The sequence below is a fragment of the Pristis pectinata genome, chromosome 34 (assembly GCF_009764475.1).
Source record: "Pristis pectinata isolate sPriPec2 chromosome 34, sPriPec2.1.pri, whole genome shotgun sequence".
NCBI classification, from domain to species: Eukaryota; Metazoa; Chordata; class Chondrichthyes; order Rhinopristiformes; family Pristidae; genus Pristis; species Pristis pectinata.
This window is the reverse complement of record NC_067438.1, coordinates 19281923-19308580: the sequence shown is the minus strand read 5'-3', so window position 1 is coordinate 19308580 and position 26658 is coordinate 19281923. Positions and strand designations below refer to the sequence as shown.

The following is a 26658-nucleotide window of genomic DNA, read 5'->3' as shown; positions in this document are numbered from 1 at the left end:
GAGTCATTGGTGAGACCAAATTCAGAATATTTCGTGCAGTTCTGGTCGCTGAACTACAGGAAGGATGTCAGTAAGATTGAAAGAGTGCGGAGGAGATTTACAAGAATGTGGCTGGGTCTTTAGGTGTTGAGTTATAAGAAAAGATTGAGCATGTTAGGACTTTATTCCTTGGAGCAGAGAAGAATGAGGGGAGATATGATAGTGGTTTATGAAATGATGAGGGGCATAGACAGGGTTAATGCAAGTAGGCTCTTTCCACCTAGATTAGGAGAGAGAAGTACGAGAGGACATGGCTTTAGGGTGAAAGGGGAAAGGTTTAGGTGAAATATTAGCGGGAACTTCATCACTCAAAGAGTGCTGGGAGTATGGAATGGTCTGCCATCTGATGTGGTAAATGCGGGCTCGCTCTTAACGTTTAAGAGTAAATTGGATAGGTACATGAACGAGACAGGTCTGGAGGGGTATGGGCTGGGGGCAGGTAAATGTGACTATCAGAATAATGTTTCGGCACAGACTAGAAGGGCCGAATGGCCTGTTTTCTGTGCTGTAGTTTTCCATGGTTCTATGGTTCTATCTCACACTCCCATACAAACTGAATCTATTTTCTGCTCTGTCTGTCTATGAACCGATGTGAGCATGTGGTTACCTCTCTGAATGCACATCCTTGCCCGTGTGTGCTTGTGTACCTGTCTCCATGTGTGCATTGAACAGTCCTTGTATTTGATTGTTCCTGTCTCTGTCAGTGTGCGTTCCTGCCTCTAACTTGTCGTGTTCCTGTCTGTGTGCAGTTCTGCTTGCCTCCGACTTTGACTGCATCTGCAGCTCCTGAATATACCTGAATGTGTCTCTGCATGGGTGTGATCATGGCTTTAAGTGACCCACCACAGACTTTGAGAGTGCCAGCCCCTGAATTTGTTTCTGACTGCCAATATTTGCAATTATGTCTGTCCATCTGTGCGTTATTGTACTTGCATCTGTCTGTGGGGTGCTTCCCCTGCCCGACACAACATATACTTGTCCCTCAAATTATGTGTCCCTTTGCCTGCATTTCTCTCTTTCCTGTTGTCATAACTGCATGTGTAAGATTTCCTCTGTCAGTGCATGTTTGTGAATTTGTCACTGATTGTCGCTGCATCTGCCTGTCAGAGTCCCTGCCTGTCTGTTGTGGTGTTCCTGTGTGTGTGTATTTCTGCCTGCCTCTAACTGTGTCTGCATCTGCAGCTGCCTGAATATTCCTGAATGTGTCACTGAGTGGGTGTGACCCTGGCTTTAAGAGCTCCACCTCTGACATTGAATGATCCTGCCTCTGAATTTGATGGTGATGCCTTGGTTTGCAAATTTGACAATCTACCTTTGTGTAGTGTAACTGTGGAGTACTTCTCCTGCCCCTATCTCTCTGTATACTTGTCCCTCAAATTGTATGTGACTGTATCTGCTTGCATTTCTCTCTCTTTAACGTTTCTGTCTGTGCATGACTTCCTCTGTTAGTGCATGTTTGTGAATGTGTCACTGAGTGCCCCTGCCTCTGTCATTCAGAGTCCCTGCCTCTCTATGTCTGGAGTTCTGCCTGCCTCTGACTGTGTCTGTATTTGCAGCTACCTGAATATTCCTGTTTGTGTCTCTGAAGTGGCATGAACCTGCCTTTAAGTGCTCTACCCCCGGCATTGAATGTGCCTGCCTCTGAAATTGATTGTGTCTACCATGGTTTATAATTTTGTCTCTGCATCTGTGTGAGAGCACCTGCCTCTGTCTGCGAGGTGCTTCCCCTTCCACTGATCTGTGCACACTAATCCCTCAGATTGTGTGCCTATGTCTGCTGCTATTCTTTCTCCCTCCTTTACTCGTGCCCAGCTGCACATGATTTCCTCTGTCAGTGAGTTTCCCTGTCTCTGAATGTCCCTGCCTTTATCGTGTGGTGTGCCTGTCTTTGTCTGGATTTCTCCCTGACTCCGACTGTGTCTGTGTCTGTGTCTGCATTTGTAACTCACTGATGTTCCTGAGTGCTTCCCTGAGTGGGCCTGACCCTGCCTTGAAGTGGCTCACCTCTGATATTGAGAGTGTCAGCCTTTTAATTTGTTTACTTGCCCCTCAAATTGTGTGTGCCTGTACCTGTCTGACTTCCTTTCTCTCAGTTCCCTTTCTCATACCTGTTTGTGCTTAATTTCTTCTGTCAGTGCATGATCCTGAATGTGTCAGTGAGTGTCACCACCTGTCTCTCTCAGTGTCCCTGCCTTTGACTCTGAGTGTCCCTGCCTCTGGCATGAACGTCCTTGCTTTTGTCCATGAATGGCCCTGCCTCTGTCTCTGTGTGTCCCTCCTTCTGACAGTGCATGTACCTGCCTCTCCCCGTGAGTGTTCATTTCCCTGTCAGTGAGTGTTCCTGTCTCTGGTGCTGTGTCTGTCAATGTGTCGACATCCACCACCCGCTGACTGTGTCTGCATCTGCAGCTGCTTGAATATTCCTGTTTGTTATTGGTTTATTATTGTCACTTGTACTGAGGTACAGTGAAAAGCTTGTCTTACAAACCGTTTGTACAGATCAATTCATTACACAGTGCAGTTACATTGAGTTAGTACAGAGTGCATTGATGTATTACAGGTAAAAACTATAACAGAACAGAGTAAAGTGTCACAGCCACAGAGAAAGCGCAGTGCAATAAGGTGCAAGGTCACAACAAAGTACATCGTGAGGTCATCGTCACCTGATACCATGAGATGAGTGTGACACTGCTTTACAATGCTCCACTTCTGACATTGAGATTGCCAGCCCTGGAATTTGTTTGTGACTGCCATGTGTTGCAATTATATCTGTCCATCTGTGTGTGACTGCACCTGCCTTTGTCTCTGAGTGTCCCTGCCTCTGTGTGTGGCGACATTCCTCTGCCCCTGACTGTTTGTATTCTGTCCCTCATAATGTGTGTGCCTGTGCCTGCCTACCTTTCTCTCTCTCCCTTTCTTGCACATGCTTGTGCATGATTCCCTCTGTCTGGCAGTTTTCCTGCCCGTGTCAGTGAGAATCCCTGCCAGTGACAGGGAGGATCCCTGCCTTCATCACTGAGTGTCCCTGTCAGTGCGTACTCCTGCATCTGCATGCACCCAATGTGTCACAATGTGCTTCTCTCTCTCTCTCTCTCTCTCTCTCTCTCTCTCTCTCCCTCTCTCTCTCTCTCTCTCTCTCTCTCTCTCTCTGTCGTTGGGCTCATCTCCCTCTGCATCTCACTATAATTACCTTTTAAGCATATCCCATTTCCCGTACTCTTCCAAAAGCTTTCTGTGGCAGGTTGTCAAAGTCATTCTCAAAGTCGAAGTTAGGTTTGGCGTCATTGTCATAAATACACATCTTGCACAAGTGCAATGAAAAATCTCACAGCAGCATCACAGGCACACAGCATCATATCAGCAGCATTGTCAAGCAATTGTCATCAACATCCGAACTCATTGCTGCAAGAGGACACGCTTCTACGTCTGAGGCCATGCTCCTGTCTAATCATCTACCTTACCGTCCCTTTGTGTTTGTCCCTGCCTGCTGCCCCTCTCTCTGCTGCGCCCGCCTGTGCAAGTCTGTGCATGAACATGCTCTGTCACCAAACACCTCCACCATTTAATGGTAATTTGAGCTGAAACAACGCCGCCCCTCCCCGGATATTATTTCAGCTGCATTTTCCTTCTCTCCAGTGACTACAAATGAGAAGTGTTCATTGAGCCGTCACCTTCATCTGCCTGTGTCGGTGCTGACCTGGCCCTGTGAGTGTGTGTCCGCCTCTGCGATCCGAACTGCCTCATACGCTCCGTCCCCGTATCTTTGCGTCCTTGAGCTCCGCTTCAGGACGTGAGCTCCCCCTGCTGCTTTTCCCTTGAGCAAGCGACAGACTCAGTGCGCATGTCCCAGCAGCCGCCCGGCCGGGGGCGGAGCTTTGCTCCTGGCGTCACTGAACAGACGGTTGCCCCGGGAGACGGCCAAACAGCAGCCCGGAACTTGCTGATCTGCTGCCGCAGCGGCGGTGGAGACGGGATGAAGGACCCTGGGGCGGTGGGAGAGGGGCTGTTACTCCCCGCCGTCCGGGGCGAGGCTTCCGCCGGCTCCGCTGCGCCGCTTCGATCCCCGCGGGGCAGAGGGCGTCTCCCAGTGGGGGACACACAACGCCGCTTCCTCCGCTCCGCGCACCGCCGGTGCGCAGGCGCGTTAGCAGGAGAGCGATTCGCTGCTGATGCGCGACCTTCTTCTGCCTCTTACGCATGCGTATCGCTTGGCAAGTTTTGCTCTCCGGGAATTGCAGTCAGACCTGGGTGGAAGGGACAGATCGATACTTTATTCAAATTAATAAACAGAAATGCGCGAATTCTCACCCGTTCTTGCTGCATCTGTGGAAATGAAACAGAGTAAACGTTTAGTTTAATTTTCAGGCATCCACTTTTCAAAAAACAACCGCTCCACTTTATTTACACCGATACTCAGAGCTCCACTTTCTATCTGTTTATATTTCCCGGGCCCGACTTCCAGAACTTCAGCCGCAAGCCTCCTGTCCTTAAACTATCCCCCATCTCACTGTGGAATATGCCGTGAGTGTGGCGCTGCTCTGATGCTCTCCTTCCTGAGACCGTCAGCACCAACGCCGGATTCTGTTGTGTGACTGTTAACATGTTGATCTGACGGTCACTGTCCGACACCAGCAGAAAATCGTTGAAACCTTTCCCTAGTTTCTGCTTCCTCCCAGAACAGACCGGCTTCCCTGAACTCCCTCCCTCTGTTGTATCGTTAAAGTCCTGCGGATTGAATTTTCTTTGTAAAATGGTATCGCAGGTCGCCGTGGTTCTGTAGTGTAACGGTTATCACGTTCGCCTCACACGTCAAAGGTCCCCAGTTTGATCTTGAACAGGAACATGATTTTGGATCCTGCTCCAGGTGGTGAGGCGAGTGCGTCGTTTGGTCGTTCCGATTCGTATTTGAAACGGCGGCCAAGATATTTTGCTTTGAAGTCAGAAGCCTTGATTCAGTTAAATCCGTCATACCTGCTGTGAAACCAGATTACCTCCGTCATGTTTGCGCGCTCTGTCTCTGTCTCCCTCTCCAACTCTCTCTCTCTCTCCCTCTCGCCATATCCCCTCCACGTCTCTCTGTTTTATTCTTTCACTTTCTGAAGGAGACTGTTATTTAGGACTAAAGGAAGGAGAAATGTCTCGATTGAGGTTTATTCTCCCATGGGACCGCTGTGAAGACTCGGTCAATGACTTTATTTAGCACAGACAGAGTTCGAATTCCGGAAACCGAAGGAATGAGTGAACAAAGAAAAGACAGAAAATTGTCTTGAAATCGACCAAGCATTGTTGAATGTAGGAGGAGCTCGAGGGGCCGAACGACCAGCTCGTAATCCAATTGATGATGCTTTTGTCACCTTCCAGTCTTTCTGTCACAAGCAAAGTCCCATCTCTCCATCTATCCTCCGCCTTTCTCTTTCTCTCTCCCTGTCGATCTTTTCCTGTTCTTCTCTTTTCATCTGTGTCTCGCACACACTTTTCTGCTCCGCTTTTCTTTCAGTCTCTTGCTTTCAGACGTGTTTTCCTGTTCCGTCCATCACTGCATTCCTCCATCCCTCCTTCTTTCTTCCTTCTTCATCATCTTCTCTCGTCGTTGTTAATTTCTCTTCCGCAGTGATTCGTTCCTTTCTCTGAGATATCTCCCACTCTGTCTTTCTATTTATCACACACAGCAAGTATCCATCAAAGTATCCATGGGGAAGTGGGGGACGAGAGAGAAAGAGAGAGAGAGAGAGAGACAGAGAGAAGTGAAAAAGAATGAAATCTAGACAACTGGGATGAAGCGAATCCCTTGAGGGATAGAAGGTAAGTTGGGGAACACCTGAGAAGGAAATCAGGAGGGTAAAAGGAGGACGTGGCACAGGTTTGGTGGAAAACTTCAAGGAGAATCCTGACAAAATTCTGTGAACATTGAGAGCAAAGTGGAACAAGGGCGAGAACGTCCATTTAAGGATCAGTGAGATTATCCACATGTCGAGTCATCGGGAGATGGGCGAAGTCTCAAATGGATATCTCTCTCCTGTATTTTTCATGGAGAAGATCATGAAAGCTGGGGCGTTCACAACATGAATAGTGATGTCTTCAATCATATCCACATGACAAAAGAGGAGGCACTGGGAGTCTTAAAGTTCATCATGTGGGTTAATTCCACTGGCCTGGCTAGGTGTAGCCTGTGACATTTCGGAAATGCAGGAAAGAAATTGATCGGGCGCTGGCAGAGATTTTTGTAACATCGTTAACCACGTGAAAGCTACCGAAATGCGGGACGGTGTCTAATGTTGCACCTTTACTTCAGAATGGCTGGAAGGACGTCAGTGAACTACAGGCCGATGAAGGGATTTATGATGGGAAAGTTGTTTGAAGGTATTCCAAGAGACAGGCTCTACCTCCATTTGGGAAGGCAACGACTCAACAGGGATTGTTAGCACGGCTTTGTGCCGAGGTAGCTGCCTGACGAATTTGATTGATTTTTGAAGAGATGACAACGAAGATCGACAAGACCAGGTCCGTGAACATTTATAGGACTATGGATTTTACCAAGGCATTTGAAAATATCCCGCTTGCTAGGCTTTTCAGGAAGGTTGGATCACATGGGACTCACTGATAACGAATCAATTGGATTCTAATTTGGCATGGTGCTGGGAGTCGGTGTCCGGTAGTGGAGTGTTCCTTTTTCATTGGAAGGCCAGTGACCAGTGGAGTTCCGCATGGATCTGTGCCGTGTCCCTTGTTTGTCACATCTATCTGAGCGATAGAGACGAAAATTAAGGTGGCATTGTTATCACCCGTGCGGGATAGACCAATATTGGTGGGGTAATGAAGAAGGTATCTGAGACCACAACAGGACCTCGATCAACTGGGAATGTGGGCCAGGGAATGGCAGAGGTAATTTAACTTGGACGGGTGCCAAGTGTCGCATTTCGGGATGTTAAACCATGGTCGGACTTGCAGAGTAAGTGGGAGGGCCCTGTGGAGTGTGGCAGAAGCGAGAGACCTCAGAATATAGGGCATAGTTTCCTGAATTTGACAACACAGACAGACAGCTTGGTGGAAACGATCTTTTTCACTCTTTCTCTCGTCAGTCAGGGCACTGAGTACAAAGTTGGGACGTCATGTTAGAGCTGCACGTGGCGTTGGTGAGACCGCCCGTGGAGAACTGTGTGCGAGTCTGGTCGACTCGCTGCAGGGAAGATGTCGTTACCCTGTGGAGGTGCAGAAACTATTCACAAGGATGTTGCCGTCACTGAACAGCTTCACTTTGCAGGAGAGACTGGGTAAGCTGGGGCTTTGTCCGCTGGAGCAACGGAGGCTGAGGATTGACTTCATGGAGGTTTATAAAATCACGAAGGGCATAGATTAGTTGGATTATTACTGTCTCTTTTTTCTTGGAAAGGATAGACTGAAAATTAAGGGCATAGTGTACTTTTCGGGTGGAAGGAAAGTTTGAAGGGGATCTGATCGACAATTGTTCAGACAGTTGGTGGTTTTCTTAATAGAATGGGCTGCCAGTGGGAGTGGAGAGACGGGATCAATTACAAATTAAAAAGACCTCCGGGCAGTGACATGGATAGGAAAGATTTCGAGGAATATGGGCCCAACTGAGGCAAATTTGACTGGATCAGGTCGGTTCCTTCGTTGGCATGGACATGTTGGGCCGAAAGGCTTGCTACCGCTGAGGAGAATGAAGACGTGTTTCAGAGCCACTCGACCCCCATCTCTCAATTCTCTTTCAGTACATCGAAGACTGCATTGGTGCTGCTTCCTGACACAGGACTCAAACTATTCATTCCGATTTCTGCCAATTTCCACCTGGTTTCACCTTCACATGGACCGTCCCTGACACGTCCCTTCCCTTTCTCGCTCTCACTTTTGCTTTTAACTTTCACCGAGTTGCTTCACAGCTCTTCTGACAACTCTAGAAAATCATTCTTTGAAAACAAATGTTGCCCGCCACACAAGATATTAAATACTTAATTCTAATTAATTCTAATCCATCAATTGGAAAGTGACGTTAAGGTCCAGACACCTCATGAAATCAATTATCAGGGAAATCGCAGAACAGGAAAGGGATCTGTGTCGATGCACGGTTACATTGTCTGTCGATGAGCATTGGCATCAGCTGTTTCTGTGGCGCAATCGGTCAGCGCGTTCGGCTCTTAACCGAAAGGTTGGTGGTTCGAGCCCACTCACTTCTGGAGACGAGGAAAGAGCAAATCACCACTCCCTCAGAGGTGAGAGATTGAAATAGTTGTGACCTTGGAGGATGTTGAAACATTAAATGTACTTTCTATGGGATTTGCATAAAATGGAACTCGTATTTGTACTTGGAAGCACATGGATCCTATGGAATCCAAAGAATGAAAATAACCAAGCAAACAAAATGAAACATTGCTGGTTCCTGATGCTGAAAAGCCACCAGGGAATGCCGGATTGCTCTGTTGGTGAAAGACAGCGAGTTTCCATGTGTTGATGAAGTCTGGGAGTTCTGAACTATTAATTTCCTCTCCCTCCACACATCATATTTCCGTTTTACTTTTATTTCAGCATCATTCCAAAGACGGATAGGTTGGAAGCCTTGGGAATGTTATGTCGGCGCCCGAAGAGTGGCGACATTTACGGGCTGCCCACAGAACATTTTCGGTAAGGCATAAAGAAGCATTTCACTGTGTTTCGATGTACATGTGAATAATAAATAAGTATATCTCATCTTATATTTACTTAATTCCACATTCGATCAGGAGTATATCTTCTTACCAATTTATGTTCAGTTGTTTCAGCACTGACAATAAGCATGGTAATGGAAATTGGACAAGAATAATGATTTCAGTCATTCTTCCACTGATGATGCTCGTTCATCATTTGATGGCTCCTCGGTGTTTTTCCAAAATATTCTCCCACCGACTGCCATGCCGAGAAAACAAAATGCGCCGCATAAACATGAGCCAACCAGCGATACAGGCAAGGAGACATCGAGGGATATAGCAGGAGTGCAGGCATTTCGGTCCACCGAGTCTCCAAGAAACACTCACAACCAACATTAGCCAATCTTTATTTATTCTTCCTATATTCCTCTCAATTATTCCCAGCTTCTATCCATCACAGACACACTGTGGACATGTTACGGTAACAATTAAGCGACCAACCTTCGTGTCCTTGGGACATGGGAGGAAACCGGTGATCATGCAGGAAACCCACACAGTCAGAGGCGGAAATGCACACCGCAATCAGACAGGACCGAGGTGAGCATTGAAGCCGGACATAATACGTCTCAGCTTGGTGGCGCAATCAACAACGCGTTGGACTTCTATCCTGCAATTTACTTCAAACTGAACCACTTTAATTGCAACGACATGGTGCTTTGCAACTGAATGGCGCTGTGATTTAAAGCACGGCTTTGAGGGTATTCCTTCCAGCTTGGGCTCGGCAAGCATGTTCCCGACTTTGCTCGCAATCCAGTAGATACCAGTTATTTTCTTCCCGGTGCTGGAGAAGATTCACTGTGCGGCGCCCTCTGCAAGAGGTAAAACGCACGCTGGTCTCTTCTGCGCAGATTCAAAAATGCTGCTGCTTCATCAGAAATTCGTGCCGTCTAATTGTTTACAAAATCCTTTCGAGGAATCCGGTGCTGCAATAGGATGGGAACTGTGGGACTGGTTTTGTCGCTTCTTCAGTGAAAGAACAAAACGAAGCGGACTCAAGTCTGAGTTTGACGAAATGCGATGTTCTCTTCAGTAGTTTTAATGATATGTATCAAAGAGGGCGACTGTGTGCTCTGTAGCGCAATGAATACCCTGATGGACTTCTAATCATGTGTGATCAAGCAATTCAAAGTTGTGGGTTCGAGTCCGACCAGAGTCCTATTTTGTCTACATTCGCTCCAACAGTAATAAAGTCAGTATTCGTGTGGGTGATGATATCGCCTGATGTTGGATAATCCAGAAATCCTGGTCATGATTTGAAATAATGGAATCGTTCATTTAAAGACGGAAAGGAGGTGTTTATTTTCCTCAGAGCGTCCGAGTCTGTGGAACTTTTCTGGAAAATTGCTGCGGGTCAGAGTCTTTGATTATTTCAAAGACGGAGGAGATAAGTAACTGACAAAAAGGGGGCTGATACGATAACGAGGTGGGCTGGAATGCAGAGTTAAGTGACTGAACGTCTGGGTGCTCTTCGGTCTTTCCGATGTGCACGGATGTTCATGTCCAGGTAAATTTTTAACATTTTTGGTTACCTTCAGTTTACTCAACTTCTTCCATACCGTAATGTTGCAGTTTTGACAGGCCCCTTGCATTCTGTTCATTGTAATTCAAACATGTTCTGACGAAAAATCAACACATTTGTCTTCTATATTTCAGGGAATAACATCACTTTTTACCCGGTACCTGTCCCCTCACAACATGCAAGAGCCCAATTTATGCAGTTCCCAATACTCGCAGAAATTCCGTTTATAAATGGTAATCTTTATTAGTTCTTTGAATTAAAAACCCAGACTGAGAGGGCAATGGGTAGAACCGTGCAGAAGGTACAGTTTCTGGTGTGGTGCATGTTTTTTTCCTGATTGCAGTAAAGTCAAAGGTGGGTAACCGTTATTATATCATCAAGATTTCATGAAAACTTCGGCCAATAGCGGACGTCTCTGTACATACGTGTTCGCGCACATGAGAAGGGTTGTGACTATCCCAGAGAGGGTCCATAAGAGATTTCCTGGTATGAAAGCCAATGTGAGTGATTTCCTTTTTTTAATTTTAAGCTGCGGAAGCTGGGATTGCTTCATATAGATGAAGAATATTGAGAACACACTTGATGGACATCTTGATGTACATGCCCAAGACTCGCTGAACATAACAAAACAGGTAGATGGGTTGGTGAGTTCAATCTCTGCATCCGCTGGAGATGACTGAGTTGAACACTTTTGATCCATTTCGACACTGAGATCACTCAGTAAAATTATCGTCCCTGCACTGACGTTTGGAAATCCTCGTGGTCTGCCACCATGCCGTCTGACGTGGCCACCGTTTACCACGTCTGTATCCTGTTTACTCTGAAGATATACTGGATGGATTTGAAAACGGGAAGCCGCATTAATCCCCAAATCAAACACGGAGGGCACAGAACTTTCAAGAGTAACATCTTCAACCAATGAGCGTTGCTTTGTAATGAACGACAAACAACTTCGTTGCGTGGTAGTGTGGCCGAGTGGTATAAGGCGCTGGATTAAGGCTCCAGTCTCCACAGAGGAGTGGGTTAGAATCCCACCACTGCCATTGGGTGCAAACCTACTGCACCCAATTTTACCTGTTGCAGTATTAAACCTGCATTGGGAAATGTTTTGCCGAAGAAAATACAAAGAAAAATCACAAATCACCGTGACGATGACCCTGCATTGGTGCCGGGGTCAATAATATCACTGCAGGGCTACAGAACAGTCCTGAGTTGCTGTGGAAGATTGTGGACAGGTAATGACCGTGGCCCATATTTATACGAAACAAATCGGTGGAAAAGTATTCAATACTAATCTGTATTCCAGTTCATATCTGTAGCGCTACTTCAACCGTGTCTTGAAATACACAGCAAACTGGTCGGAGTTCGAGTCGAAAAGACCTGTGCAAGGCGGGGTGGGATCGTTTGTCAACAGTAGCATGGCAAGGTCACAAAGCAGGACACGGCCGCGTTTGCAAACGATTGTCACCCTGAACTAATACCATGCCGCAGAACCGGAAGGAAACGGAAACTAAGTCATCGGAAACGTCCTCTGGTTGAACCGCTCTCCCTGCTTCTTGCTCCGCAACGCCAAGAGACATGGAGCGTTTTGGAGGCTTTTTATTTCTTCTGTTGCTCTTTGTTGTATCTTTGAAGGTGCGTGGACGGCGGTGCTTGCATGGAACTCGCCTTCATCACGAGGAAATTCACCCCCTAAACGAAAGGCTCCTCTGGGAGGTGAACCCAGGATCTCCTGTTTACAAGACAGGCACTTTGACCAGTGAAGCCACGGAGCCGTCGCGCCGTCCCACAGCTGTAATAATGAGATGCACCTTGCATTAACTTCTCCTTTTCATCTGCTGACGAGGGAATTGCTTCAGATTCTACTCGCTTCTTCAGATTCATTGCCCCGGCTACTTTAAACATTGTATCACCGCATCCAGAAACGGATTCTCCGCAGTGACAACTCCGCCTGATTTACCAAACGCTCCCTCGCCTCCAAGTGCAGCAGCTCAAACGCATATCCCGCCACCTACACTCTTCACATTTGATCTCACCACAGATTAAGAGTTCTTCACAGGTGAACTAAAATAGACAAGCTCATCAATAGCCGGTGTTTCACAGCTTCCTCAGCTGGTACGGACGTGGAAACCAGTTGTTTTTGTCGTTATAACGAGGTGGGAACAGAAGGTAACGGGATGCAACCGCCATGAAATCGCTTCCAGCGAGGGAAGTAGCCGATAGTTTGAATGTGTTCACCTTCCGGAACTCATTTCCCTGGGAATGACGCAGGCAAACCCTCTGCACTCTGACTTCTGGTTATCAACCAGATCTGGATATAATTCCGTCCGTTGCATCCCTTCTGTGTGAGAAGCGAGAGACTGAAATGTGCAGATGCTTAATAATGATACAACTTACATTTCTCAAAGTTCTTAGGATTTGTAACGAAGTTTCAGAATTATACATATTCTGCTTCAAATTTTGACTGTTTTTACTTCACTTATTTCTATCATAAAAGATTACTCATTCGTGCCTGTTTCTGGTGCTGCACAGCTTGAAATCTACTTCTGTTCACTCTTTCCTTGGTAAGCTCCGTCGGATGATACACAGCACTGGTGATGTTGATGAAAGGAGCCGCGTGTTGCTGCAGATGACCCACCGAGAAGGGAATGTGATGTCTGCCTCAAGTGGTCCGCCCTACTCACAATTAATCCCGGACCCTGAAACAGCTCACTCCATACATCTCACTGAAGCAGCTTGACCGCATCGTATCTGTCAGTGGGAAGGGGCGGGGCAGGAAAAGTGAACTTTCTAAACTTCCCAACCAGGATGAAAACACTGTTCAGTGTGTAAGGACATTCAGTTCCATCGCGGAATCAGTCCACATGTGGAAAGTCTTGACAGCGGTTAATTCTCTCCGTGCTTGAGAAATGCGTCCCTCCTTTTCAATCTCTCGCAGGACATCGGCCCAGCATGTTTCTCAGCGCTTTCTCTTGGCGTTTCTAAGAGGGTGCGACCATGTGGCCGAATGGATAGGCGTCTGACGTCGGTGTTTTATGCAAGGTCATCAGAAGATTGTAGGTTTGAGTCCTGTCACCGTCGTTTCCCAATGTGGTTTTACTACGGTCCTGCCGCTCACTCCCTCAACCACAAATGTCTCATCTGATTCAAACACACGCGTTTTAAGCGCCTCGGTTTCGAGCAGTGTCCCGCGCCGCGTTTACCTCGGTCACTCCGCCCTCGTGGGCAACAAAACATAATGTCGCCTTTCCGTTTCACGTTACGTTTTATTTCATGTGTCTTCTCTGTGATGTATTTCTGCCAATGGTCTCATCAGCCTCGGGGTGCAGCTCCTCAAACTGTCGGGAGCAGCTGCTGCTGGTAAGGCCGAGCGTGCTGCGCATTCAACAGGTCAGATCGCAGAGGAGGAGACACCACAGTGAACTTGCACAACCATCGGGGTAGGACCTTACATACACGTTTTCCTTCCTTCAGAAACTCCCTCGGGGTCGGGGACTGATGGACTGGTTCGGTGTCGCCAGGCCCGGTTACTCCGATTCCGGAAGCAAAGCTGCATTTGAAGAGAAGATGGCAGACGGCGACGGACGGATGGACATGGAGACAGAGGGGTTAAGTCCGAGGTGTGAGGACAGAGTGTTGTTGACCTGTTGCTTGCCCAGTCCCGCTGTGAACCTGTGAGAGGATCAGTTCGGTGAGTTAATGTCAAACAACGAGAACCTATCAGATGATGACACCGGCTGTGGGAAACAGTTCTGTACAATGCAGAACAGGACAGTAACATGGAGAGGACTTTCAGTCCATCACATCTTCTCAGACGACGACGCCAAATTAAACTAATCCTCTCTGTGGCCCAATTCCTTCTATTCTCTGCCCGTCCGTCGATGATGAAATTAATCACGTGCCTCTAAAATGCAGCACCGAGCTGAAAATGAAGATTATATTTTCTCCGAATCCACCCCCGAAAACATCAATGCACCTTAATATTTTCATTGGCTGCTGTAATGAAATTAGTCGTGTCGCTACCTGTAGTCGTCAGGATGGCCGAGCGGCCTAAGGCGCTGCGTTTAGGTCGCAGTTTCCACTGGAGGCGTGGGTTCGAATCCCACTCCTGACAGTTAAGCATTTTAAATCCTGATTCTCCCTCCCTGATTTTTTCCCACTTGCCGCCAGCTTTGCCTCACTCCATCCTCGCTTCTGCCATTAAACAAACCCTGTCCTTCCGCAGATCACATGTCTTCCCCAAGTTGCTATTTTTTCGTCCAATCGCCCATCGCAATCTTCTTCTGGTCCTCTCGACTGCCAGCGAGATAATGGTTCAGCCTATCCCGTTCCATCTTCACATCCGTTGTTTCCCAAATACACAGCAATCTACTGATGGAAACGGTGAGTGCAGGTACAGCCCAGAGGGCGTGGACATGGTGCGCTGGACAGTTGGGAAATGAGAATGTTTGTGTGAGCTGCGAGGTGTAGAGAAACTGAAAACCAGATAAATACAGACAGTGCAGGAGTGGAAGAGTTAGACGGTGAATTGACGGAAGACTTGCAGGTTCAGGGAAAGGACGATGGAGGTAACTGAGCGGCATGTGAGACGGAGCTGAGTCAGTTAGTCCTGGTCCCAAATCCTCCTCTGGGCCATTTATCCAAACCCCTCTACTGTTGGTCCGACAAATATTTATCCACCTTACTATAGATAATTCGAATGTGTCAGCTCTACACTTCGCCACCCAGTGTTTGATGAAAACTACAGGTACCTCAGTTTTAGATGACCTGCCTTTTTATCTTAGAGTTCAGTCCCCTTGTTAGTGACTCTCCCACTGGTTAAAACATCCCAACATCTGCCCTGCTAGGCTCCCTCAAAATCTTTTTTTGTATGAATGTCACGGCTCATTCTGCTAAACTCCAAGCAATTAGGGCCCGGCATAGTTCGAAATTAAGAATTCATAACTTAATGAACTAACACAGTCCCATGATATTCGGGTGGAAGAGACAATTCCAGCCCAGCATTCATTTGCAGCGTTCATTGTTGGTGAATATTTTCAATCAGTTCAGTTCAGTGAACGGAAGCCGACTTTTGCAGCAGTCTCGTGTGTGAATTGAGTTCCATAATATCAAACACCAGTCGGCTGTTTCTCAAACAAAACGACTTTGTTTAATTTCACGTTGGTTCCATAATGTATAACTGATCGCAAAGAATTATCTATTTCAAAGCGTGCTGGCGATCCTCTGTGGAGAGGAACAGTCACCCAGTGTGTGAAGAGAGCATCATATCACTCAAATCAGCAATAACCTGACAACTCCATGAACGTCGAGTAAGTAAACCGTCTGGAAAACAGCCCGTCTTGGGAACAGCTTCAAATCCACGCAGTTGTCGATTCTCCTCTGACCGACTGACGAATTATCCAAAGAGTTCATGCAGGGTGTCGTTCCTCGTGACACGCACAGCCAAACACACACAGACACACACAGACACACACAGACACACACAGACACACACACACACACACACACACACACACACAGACGGACACAGACACACACACACCTTTGTAGAATAAGAAATGGAAGAAAAAAACAACAAAGCATAGAAGGAAGGGTGCAGTTTACAAACATCTATAACACGGGCAATGTGAAGGGAATATAATATTACTTTAAAATTCTAATTCATGTGATGAATGCACTTGTTGTATGAAACAACGATTTTAGGTCACTGAGTGTCGCTTATAATTGCTGCTCATATTTTTGACTTAAGTGGGTGAACACAAAGATCACTTTCCAGATTTCAATATAAGCACGTTGCATGATCATGGTGTCATCTGTGCGGACTTCCACAAGGTAATTTAGGTGAATGGGAAAAGTGATTGAACAAAATAAAACGTTATTTATCCCGACATTGCAATCGAGGGTCTGTTTAACAGAAAGAGAGAGGTATTGCAACTGAACGGAGGCCGTTGTGCCATCGGGAACCTCCTGACACTTTGCAAGAGAAATACAATTTCTCCCAGCCTCCCGCTGTTCCTCGTAGTTATTGCCTGTCTTCTAAGTGGGAAGGGGTTCCTTCAACTGTTTAATTTGCAAGCGAGGGCGGTCACCTATGCAATCATTTCAGTTTTTTTTTCAATTCTGCTCAAGTCTTTCACATTTCCCTGAGGTAAGATAAACATAAAGGATCACAACATTGTAACTGTTACCGAACCATAGGGGATAGCAAGGTGGAAACTTCCATGTCCTCTTCACTTGTCCAATTGCATACGTTTTTTCTCCGTTAATCTTCTGTCTCTTGGAATATTTTCAATTTCAACTTTCCATCAACCATAATGTATTAAAATTCATAATATCCACGACATCCATGGGGATTGGTACACTATCTACAAAGACCGAAACGTATAGCCTAAAGACAGCACAAATATCCGGCTGATCCAGGAGCAGAATTTCCACGCTACAGCTCTTCTCGGGTGTTCTCGGTAAAGAGGATAAACGCACTGCCTTCGCATTTGAGTATCTCTCACGTTGGCCAGAGAGACGGTCAATTAAAGTGCAGGATGACTTTATTTGTGGAGGATTTCTGGTGGCCATAATTGCCTCACACTCCTACTGCAAATTTGAAGACAACACGTGTCCAGACGGAAGAGAAGGTGTTGTTCGGCAAACTTTCATTCGGCTTTGATACAGCAGTGCCGGAGGTCACAGGCAGATTGATCAGTGTGTCACTGGGATGGTGAATTTGTGTTGCGGACACCTGGAAGTTGAACGTTACCCCTGCGGACTGAAATCAGGAGCTCTGCAAAGCGATCAATCAATCTGCGTCTGGTTTCTCCAATGTGAACTCCAAACACAGTGCACTGGATTAGAAGGTTGACTTCCTGCTTCGGCTGAACCGATTATTTGGACCCCTGACTTTTGAACTATTAGGTGCGCAACCAGAAACGGCGAAAACTCATAATGGAAGATTATTGAATTTTCTGGATTTTCCGAATATTTCTCGCAGCCACACAATCCGTTCTCACTGTCCTGCTTTTCTTTTTAAAATGGATTGAGGTACAATTTCCAGGTTCAATGTTGCACCCTATTCTTGTCCAGTGTCATGTTCCCCAGCATTGAACATTCGTCACAGTATTGCCATGCCCTAATGGTCTTCTCGTTAGTGCGGGCAGGGCCAACAGTAGGAGCCGAAATAGCTCAGCTGAGACAGCGTTAGATTGAAGACATTCAGGTTTCGGCAGCTATTTTATATTTTCTTTGAATCTCGTGCCCCACGGCACAATCTCCGCTGAAGATTTGTCAGTGGACTGACACCTGGGTTCACAAAGGTACTTTCAGTTTCAATGACAGGATGCAGGTTTCTATTTTATCTCAAATCATAAGTTCCTTCCGTAATCAGTGCGAAGTTCCACAGCTCGAGTGTCCTTCCCTGCGATCCGACCTGCTGAAAGTGCCGCACACTCCACCAACATCAGTCCGGCTTCCCAGCAGAGGCTCCTCCCGACACCACATCGCCACAAAACGTTTCGGTGAGTTGGAACAATGTCCCGGAACAAAATGCGCCTGAATCACAGACCCTGAGATTGGGGAGCTCCAAAGTGTTCACCCGCCCTGGTTCAGGAGAGGGAAGGCTGGAACTTGCTCCTCTATCTTTCACTCTGCCACTGTCAGCTGGGCGAAAGGACATTCTGGCTGTTTCAACGTGATAACTTGCGGGAGAGTAACTTGCCGCTGAAGCTTTGCGTCATATACCAAGAGGTATGTATTCCATGATCATTGCGGCCGTCTTTTGTGATGTCTCCGAATGTTGCTATTGTGTCGGAAGATGAGGCCACCTGCTGCCGGCGATATCACATGAGCAGCTGCCCACGGTCCCGTCTGTGCCAATCGACTGCTGCTGGAGATGATGAGGATGCGACGTCCCATGCAGGGAACTTTGTGCAGAGAAGTAACGCTGCCGGGTTTCTTCGGCCAACCGGATTGACAAAACCTCGGGTGTGTCATAGAACTTCGGAACTGTTGAAAAGAACATCGGTCCGATTGTTTTCCATGTGCCCCAATGGATTCCTGTCAAACAGTGCGTGTTACCAGAAGGAAATTTTCTGACTTACCCCTTCTTCCTCTTACAGAGCAACCACGGAGATTGGAAATCTACACATTTCTGTAAACCAATTCTCAAGGAATTCCAACTCCCCCTTTGTTTTCCCTCATTCATGTGGCCCTTCGCCCCTTCTCTTTCCCTTCCTTCGCTCTAATAACTTTCCCATCTGTTCCCCCCCCCCCCACCGCCTTCCCTTTATTCCATGGTCTCCTGCTCTCTCCTACACGATTCCTCCTTCAGTCTTTTACATCTTCAACCTGTCACCTCTCAGATTCTTGCATCTCCCCACTCCCCCACCCACCTACCTTCCCCCCTCACTTGGACTCACCTCTCACCTGCCAGCTTGTGCTTCTCCCCCGCCCCAAACTTTTTGTTCTGGCTCCTGCCTTCTTTAATTCCAGACCTGTTGAAGGGTCTCGACCAGTGACGTTGATGTTAATTTGATCTGCTGAATTCCTCCAGCAGTTTGTCTGTGTCGCTCCAGATTCAAGCATCTGCAGACGCTCTTGTGTCTCGACAGTTATCAAGGTATTTGTGGAAATACATTTCAAGCAAGGCACATACAATAAAAGTTTGCGAGCGGTGACGGAATGAGATAACGTGACAGGAGTACACACGGCGCAGGTATTTGTGGCGATACAGACGCATTTCCAATGTGTGTGCTTGGAAGAGATCGGATCAATGTATTCGAGAGAGTGAGCGACAGAATGGGAACAAAACCTTAATGTCGGTAAAACGACCGTGACAGCGCTCGAACCTGCGACCTTCCAATGGCATCACATCAAACACCGAAGTCAGACGCCTTCTCCATTCAGCCACACGGTCCTTTCATGCTCAAGAATTCTGAAGAAAGAACTGAAACTGATGTTGGGGCCAGCGATATGTGAGAAAGCCAGAAGAAGGAGGGACGGATTTTCAAACACTCGAGCAATTAGCCGGTGTGAAGTGTTTTGAGACGTCGAATGATTCCGCTGCCGAACTTATAGAACTCGCAGAAAAGGCGGAGTTTTCATTTCCGCTGGAAATCCAGGGAGTTCGCTTTCCCCGACTCACCCCATTCCGCTGACAGATACAATGGTTACAAGCTGGCTCGGTGCGATGTGTGGCGTGAGCTGTTTCAGTGTCGCAACTAATTGTGAATGAAGCAGCCAACCTGAAGCAGACAAGATGTTCACTTCTCTCTGGGTCTATGGAGTGAAATTTTCTTCCAACATTTTATGTGCTGCTCCAGACATTTCCCTCTATAGAAGCTGCCTCAGCAGCTGAGTTACTCCAGAGTTTTGTGTGTTGAAGGAGATTAAGTTATCGGAGAAAGGTCTCGTATGTCTACATGTGACATGAAACATTTCGTAAAATATTATGGGAAAGGCTCGATAAATTACCTCCATCGATTTGAACTCACCGCACTGTCTAAATATTATGTCCAAATTATTTCAATATAAGAGTCCCAACGAACTGAAAGACACCTGGTATCATCGGCAAAACATTCGGCGTCATCCTTGAGTTCCTCGGTCGGGATTATACACTGCTGTACAGATGTCCATGTTATTCATTTCGGTAGCGTTCTCAGTCTGTTAATATTCACAGATATATTCATCTCCTTCTTGGGTCAAACAACAAACTGAGGGAAAAGGAAAGCTCAGATGTACTCTTCACGCAGTTTTTGATTGATTGGCGAAAGTCGAAAGAGATAAATCAACAGCTCAAGACTTAATGAAACATTTTCTTGTGAAAGAGAAAAAAATTAACTGAGTAAAAATCAAAGCAACATATGTTGGGTCGTTAACAGCGCAGGAAGTGTCCACACAGGTTTGAGTCCAGTGGAATGAAATGGTCCAGTGCCGCATGGATAATGAACGTGTTGAAGGGCAGGGCGATTGGGTTAGGGTTGGTTTCGAGACTGGAGGATGGGCGATCGCAAGACATCTGGTTGACAGAGCTGGGGGCACTGAATTTCTGGATAGATCTTGGGTTTCAGTGCAAGATTTGCAAGTTTGCCGAACATATCATGCGTTCATGCAGAGCAAGAATTGCGGAGCAATAATGGTGACACCTGCACGAAGACATCGAGAGTCTGCCTGAATCAGACTATGGGGATGTATCCACTGTAACCCACCTGCTGTCTGATTCTCCTCCTTTCCAGTCCGTGTGTGTTCGAGCATTCTACTGTCCCTCCACTAATTCTACAAATGGAATGTTCCTCTGCATCTTCACTGCACCGACGAAATGCCATTTATTAGCTCCACTGCATCTCCAGGCTGAAGGCACAGATTGCTGCTTCCGTTCAAATGAGCCCCATCATTACTCAGTTACCCTCTTGCCTCCACGGCCTTATTAAAATCCCGTGGAGCTTTTACTTTCCTCACCTGGACAAACAGGGCTATCTTTTGCAATGTTTTGCTCACTTTTCATACGTTTCATTAGCAGTGACAGGTTATCATCCACCACTCCCATAATGAATGTAAACTGTCTCTCCATGAAGGTGCAACCATATGACCAGAAATGTAACCTGAGAAAACAGAACAGTCGAAAAGGGAAAACAAAACTGTATGCTGGTTGTCGAAGTTCAGGAACAGCTGCAGGAAAATCTGCAGTTTCATCTGTCTCGCACACAGCAGTCATGATGTAGTGCGGAACATTCCGTCACTCAGCGTTTTCCACGTTACTGTGGAACGTGTCTGGCAGAGTTTGCTGATTGGTGTTCTTCAGTCCGAACACTAACCCGCTATTCCGCAGTCCCCTGTATATAATGACCTGGACCATTCCCGGATCGACTTGTCTTCCGTCCAAAGTCGGTTGCCTTCACATTGATCTGCCTCACTGTGTACTCCATGGTTCCTCGCGTCTTCTCTGCAGGAAGGTTTCAATTGCAAACACTTTCCAAAATATGTGCTTTGTTCCCTCTTCAGCAGTTTCCCTAGTCCACATTCGTTCGGTGTTCAACTCCGAAGACAGACATAGAAAGTTAGGGGGAAAGGGCGAGACCGGTAGTCACCCCATTGTTTCTAGACTTTTCATTCCATTCTCATACCACCAAATTTCGTGTAAATTCTTATGCAAAGTTTTCCTTTCATGACTCACAAACCAAAACGGTTTGTGTGACAGTGAGAACACTTGGAGACTGGGAAGTGTTTAAGTGAATGCGCTGAAAGGTCGTTACCCAAACCAACAGCTCACGACGAGAATGGGATTGGAACCCATGCGTGCAAAGCACAATGGATTAGCAGTCCATCGCCTTAACCTCTCGGCCACCTCGTCTGTCCAGATTAATAGGCCATTGTTTTGCAACTCATACAATCGTCTCCTGTGTCCCACACATTAAAGTTCACGTTCTATATTCTATTAAAAGTTTCATTTCTTGGTTACCTTTGCCAGAATTTTAATCCGTTCCGAATCCCAAAGCCTTAGCGATTGTTCCAACAAATTTCGTTGTATTTTAATTGATTTGATGTAATTTATAATATCCCCAATCAGTCCTGGCTTAACTACTTGTCCAATGTTCTTTCGTGCTTCGCCATTCATATGTTGTATATTGGAATAAATACCGCTACCTGTCCATTTTCATGAGATTTAATGTAGTTTCCCAGCTTTCCCCAGACAAACTGCCGCTGGTCGGGCATATCTTCCTTTGCCATGTTTGCTGTAAGAGTCATTTTCAACCTTCTTTCTCCTGGCGAATGAAGCCTTTATCCAGAGGAGAATCCGGTGCCAGGTTGGAGATGAATGTTGACGACCTTTAGATCTCCGATTTAAGAACCATGCCGTGCAGTTTATATCGACTCCCTTTCTGCGTTATGCTGAATTGCATCAGGTCACGCTTCCCGTTCTCGGCAGAAAAAAACACAGCGACGTTCCCAAATTCAGGATTATGTCGGATACGGTAAAACTGCAGGATACGTGCAGTTATATGGCGGGGGTGGGGGTATGGGGTGAGAAAATGAAGCTTTTAATCTTCGTAAAGTGTTACCAGTTTTGTGTATATGGAAAGTCCACACTGTTGCAAGATATAATGAGATTCACCAGTTTTTGTTTTGGAAACGGATTGCGGAATTGGACTTCAGGGGAGGTAATAAAGTGCACGAATGCAGAAGTTTAGGATATTGGCCAAACACAGGCAAATTGGACCTGCTGAGACCGGCACCTTAGTCCACACGGTCGGGAGAGCCGAGGGGCCTATTTCTATGCTGTATGACTCTCTGAAGTCTTCGGATTGTCGACGGAACAACAGCTGCGTTTAATTGAATAAATGTCTGATTTTGTCCCTTTCACGCCTCTTGATTTTCAGAAAATCAGAGTTCTCACAATGTTCCCAGAGAAATAAAGGACTGCAGATGCTGGAATCTGGAGGAAAATTCTATGATGCTGGAGGAACTCAACAAGCCAGGCAGCATCCGTGGAGAAATGCAGGCAGTCCATGTTTGTCAGAATATTCCTTCAGAACGTTTCCGCCTGGTTTCAAACCAGCGGCCTTTCCCGTGGTAAGCGAACATGATAACCACTGCACTACAGAAACACTGTCGGTGAATTCCTGTAGACCACAGCAGCAGGTCTGAACAGCCCAATGCACAACGCACACTGCCAGATGGTTGTGTGCTACTGCGACACGAGCTTGACGGCTGAATATCTGAAAAAAAACCTTCTCTGCCACAATAAAGGATTGAATCCATCGGATCATTCCCGCTGATCCCAACACCCCGACATAATCCTGCCGCTAAAGAACGTGGCTCCCGCTGAATCAAGGCATGGGGTGTGAACTGCACCACACACTTCACACTCCCGCTGTGGTCGCCAGCCTTCCTTCCTGTGTGTGGGAGACGGAAGGAGAGAGGTGTAAATCTGAATGACGAAAAGGAAACAGTAACAGAAAGAAATTCATAACAATGACGTCTGCTTAGGGGTCTGTGGGACAGAAACGGAGAGAGAGACGATGAGTGGAAGAGTTAAAAGGAACCGTGGCGGGAAACAGACAGCCAGATCATCATGGAGGTGATTGTGTTTCATTCCGGGTTCACAGGACTGACCTGGTCCTGTCCCTCCTCCGGCCGCCGGTAGTAATGAAGGGTCGATCGGGTGTTTTCAAACTAATATCGCATTCCATGTTTATTTACAGCAATATCTTCGGGCAGCTGTGGACAAGGTGAATGACACGGCAGGAAAATGCACTCTCCTCACGACCTGGAGCAGGACTCAAAATGGTGTTTCTACCCAGGGTCTAACTGCGGACCTTCCGTGTGTGACCTGAACGTGATAACCGCTGCACGACAGAAAGCGCTGAACACTTTCGCATTTACACGAAGGACGTTCACTGAACGTTGACGTGGGAAGAGGCAGATTTTGGAATGTTTCCTCCGTGTTCAAAACGTCCACCAGCTGGTGAATAAATGGGTTCGTCCGGGATTTGAGCCCGGGACCTCTCGCATATTATGCACTTCAACACCCGAAGCGAGAATCATACCACTAGACCAACGAGCCCACATCCGGCTATAACATCACAATTGCACAATGAAATAGTTGAAATTTATTTGTTGAAAGCCCGCTGTCATTTCTGTTGCTGAATGTGGCAATCCGATGGAGATGAACAAGGAATGAATGAACAGGTCGAGGAAGAATATTCTAAACTGACCATCACCAGAAATGTTCACGAACTAGAATCCATTTGTTCACAGGAATAAGAGAAGTAACTTCAGAGAAGATGGAAGCAGAGAAGATGGAACATAGAGGAAGAGAATAAGAGAAGGTCAAACTTTGAAACAGAATTTTTATTATGATATAACCCTGTTACAAATGCCAAGAACATCGAGAAATGCAAGTTGAATCGTTGTTAAGGATCTTCTTATTTCCGTCTTACGATTCTCACACAGAGAAGAAGCAACGACCTGAATGGAGTTCATTGCTGCAGCGCTCTGTGTTATTTGAAGATGACCAGACAATTTCAGAGAAACTAATTCTGAGAAAACAATTCGCGCACTAGAAAGTTTTCTCTTTATAAAGGTAGGCCGGTACTGTTATCCCGGAATAACTCGCACACATCTTGATAATATCGTACATCAGAAAGAAAGTGAGGGAGAATTGAAACACTGGTCCACTTTAAATTGCGGATGGTACGTGAGTGGCGGTGACAGCTTATGCTTTTCACATTCACCAAGCAGAGAACGTCGTTGGTCCCAGGGTACATTACACCATTTCACTTCATTGAAAGCTCTGGACCAGGCACTCAAGCCCAGTGCGATCAAAATGCTATTAATGAACGGAGTTAATCAAATCTCCCGTCCTGGGAACGGTTCAGAGGTGGACGGTTATGTATCCAGACTTAATTGAGAACCAAAATACAGGGTCTTTACCTTCGTCATTAGCGGAGAAATATGTTTCGAAAGCTGAACAAATTCGAACAATCAGCTACCTCCCTCGTTGGAAGCGTTTTCATGCCGGTTGCTTCCTGTTACGCGGTGTCTCTTTAAACCTGTCTCGTAAAACAGAAAAATGGACAATTGGTTTCAAACCCCTTCCCACTTAAGGTGTTTGAAAACTTGGCCCCTTGATTCGTTTGTTCATCTTATTTGACATCTGAGGACGTATTCTGAATGGATGGTGAGATCACACTGAAAGACCGAAGTGTGGTGGTGAGGTTGCCGGAGAGGGATTGGGGAATGTGTGATTGGATGCGAGTAAGTGTTCAGTGAATCAGGCGGAATTGGCGGTGGGGAGAATCTCTTTCTGGATCCGTGACACAATGGTCGGAAGTGGGCGGAGCAGAGAATCTGAAGAAATAAGCAGAATCTGAAGCAATTACCTCGCCAGCAGACGAACAAGTGCAGTTAATGCAAGTTCAAACTCATAACTACAGCAATAGGACCTGCGTTCAACTACCAGCGGAGCCTTTCATTTATGGGGTGAATTGCCGTGCGATTAAAGTGTGTTCCATGAAAGCACCGCCATTCACGCGCCTGCAAACATACACTAAAATGCCGCCAAAGGAACAGAAGAAATAAAACATTCGTCAGAAACACTGCAGGTCTGCCCGTGTGTGCGGAGAGAGAAAGAGAGCGAGAGGTTTCAACAGATGACATTTCCGATTGTTTGTTTTCCGTCTCCTTGCGTTTTCCTCTGTATTTTTATTCTGGGTGATAATCGTTTGCAAAAATCGGGAGTCTTCTGCTTTGTGACCTTGCCATGGTGCTGTTGGCAAACTATTTCACGCCAGGTTGCACAGATTTTTCGACTCGAACGCCGACTATTTCGCTGTGTCTTTCAAGACACATGATACGCTGCCTTACGGATATCAGTTAGAATGTACAAAGGTATGAAGTACTTCTGCATCCATATGTTTCGTATAAATATGGGTCACGATCCTGACACGTGCACAACCTCCTCATTAACTCAGGACCATTCGGTAGCCCCTCAGTTGCACCGTTGACCCAGGGACCAATGCAGGGTCATCGCAACGTTGAACTGTGATGTTTAGATTTTGTTCTGCAGAACATTTACCAATGAATTTTAATCGTGCAACATAAAACCCTAGTGGAAAAGAAGGAATAGGTATACGCCCAACAGCAGTCGTGGGTTTCGAACCCACGCCTACACGGAGAATGGAGCGATAATCCTGCCCCTTCGACCGCTCGGCCAAACCACAACACAGCAAAACTTTTCTTTCCACTCATTACACAATTGCGCTTATCGTTTGAGTATGTTAATCTTGGAAGTTTTGAAACTCTTTCTCCAGATCCTGTGTTTGAGGCTTGATGCGTGTTCCCTATTTCCAACCCATTCAATATTTCTTCAAAGTAGACCGGAGAGAGCAGTGGTAAACGGTTTTCACGTCAGACGGCAGGGTGGCAGACCATGGGGATTTCCAGACGCCAGTTCAGGGACGCTAATTTCCATGAATAATCTTAGTTTTGACATGGGTCTGGAGGGATAAAATTACATATGTTCAGCGGATGCAAAGAGTGAACTCACCACCCCATTTACATGTTTTGTTAAGTTCGACGAAGTTTGGACATGTACACCAAGAGGTCCATAACGTGACCTCTCAATGTTCTTCGTCCAGATGAAGTAATACCTGCTTCTGCAGCATAACATTGCAAATGAAATCACTGACATTGGCCATGACTATGGAAAATCTCTGCTGAACCGTCTCTGGGATATTCACAATGATCACAAACTGCGCCAACAAATATGTGAACAAACGTCCAATATTGGCCGAAACACATCTCATGAGGACTTCATGATTCAATACCCTTTGCCCACCGTTGCCTTCTCAGTAATCGGCAAAATACAGAACGCAACAGAAACTGCTCCGTCAGCACTCTTCTGCCGAGTGC

The 26658-nt window shown here is 46.5% G+C and overlaps 4 non-coding genes across 4 annotated transcripts; 3 read left to right on the top strand and 1 right to left on the bottom strand.

The window, feature by feature from the left end:
* The first annotated feature begins 8157 nt into the window (after positions 1-8157).
* Positions 8158-8237, top strand: trnak-cuu (transfer RNA lysine (anticodon CUU)). Its single transcript has one exon. It is a non-coding gene; the product is annotated as a tRNA-Lys (tRNA).
* A 2981-nt stretch (positions 8238-11218) lies between these two features.
* Positions 11219-11300, top strand: trnal-aag (transfer RNA leucine (anticodon AAG)). Its single transcript has one exon. It is a non-coding gene; the product is annotated as a tRNA-Leu (tRNA).
* A 2988-nt stretch (positions 11301-14288) lies between these two features.
* Positions 14289-14371, top strand: trnal-uag (transfer RNA leucine (anticodon UAG)). The gene has a single exon. It is a non-coding gene; the product is annotated as a tRNA-Leu (tRNA).
* Positions 14372-21513: 7142 nt separating this feature from the next.
* On the bottom strand, positions 21514-21595 carry trnas-gcu (transfer RNA serine (anticodon GCU)). Its single transcript has one exon. It is a non-coding gene; the product is annotated as a tRNA-Ser (tRNA).
* Positions 21596-26658: the final 5063 nt, after the last annotated feature.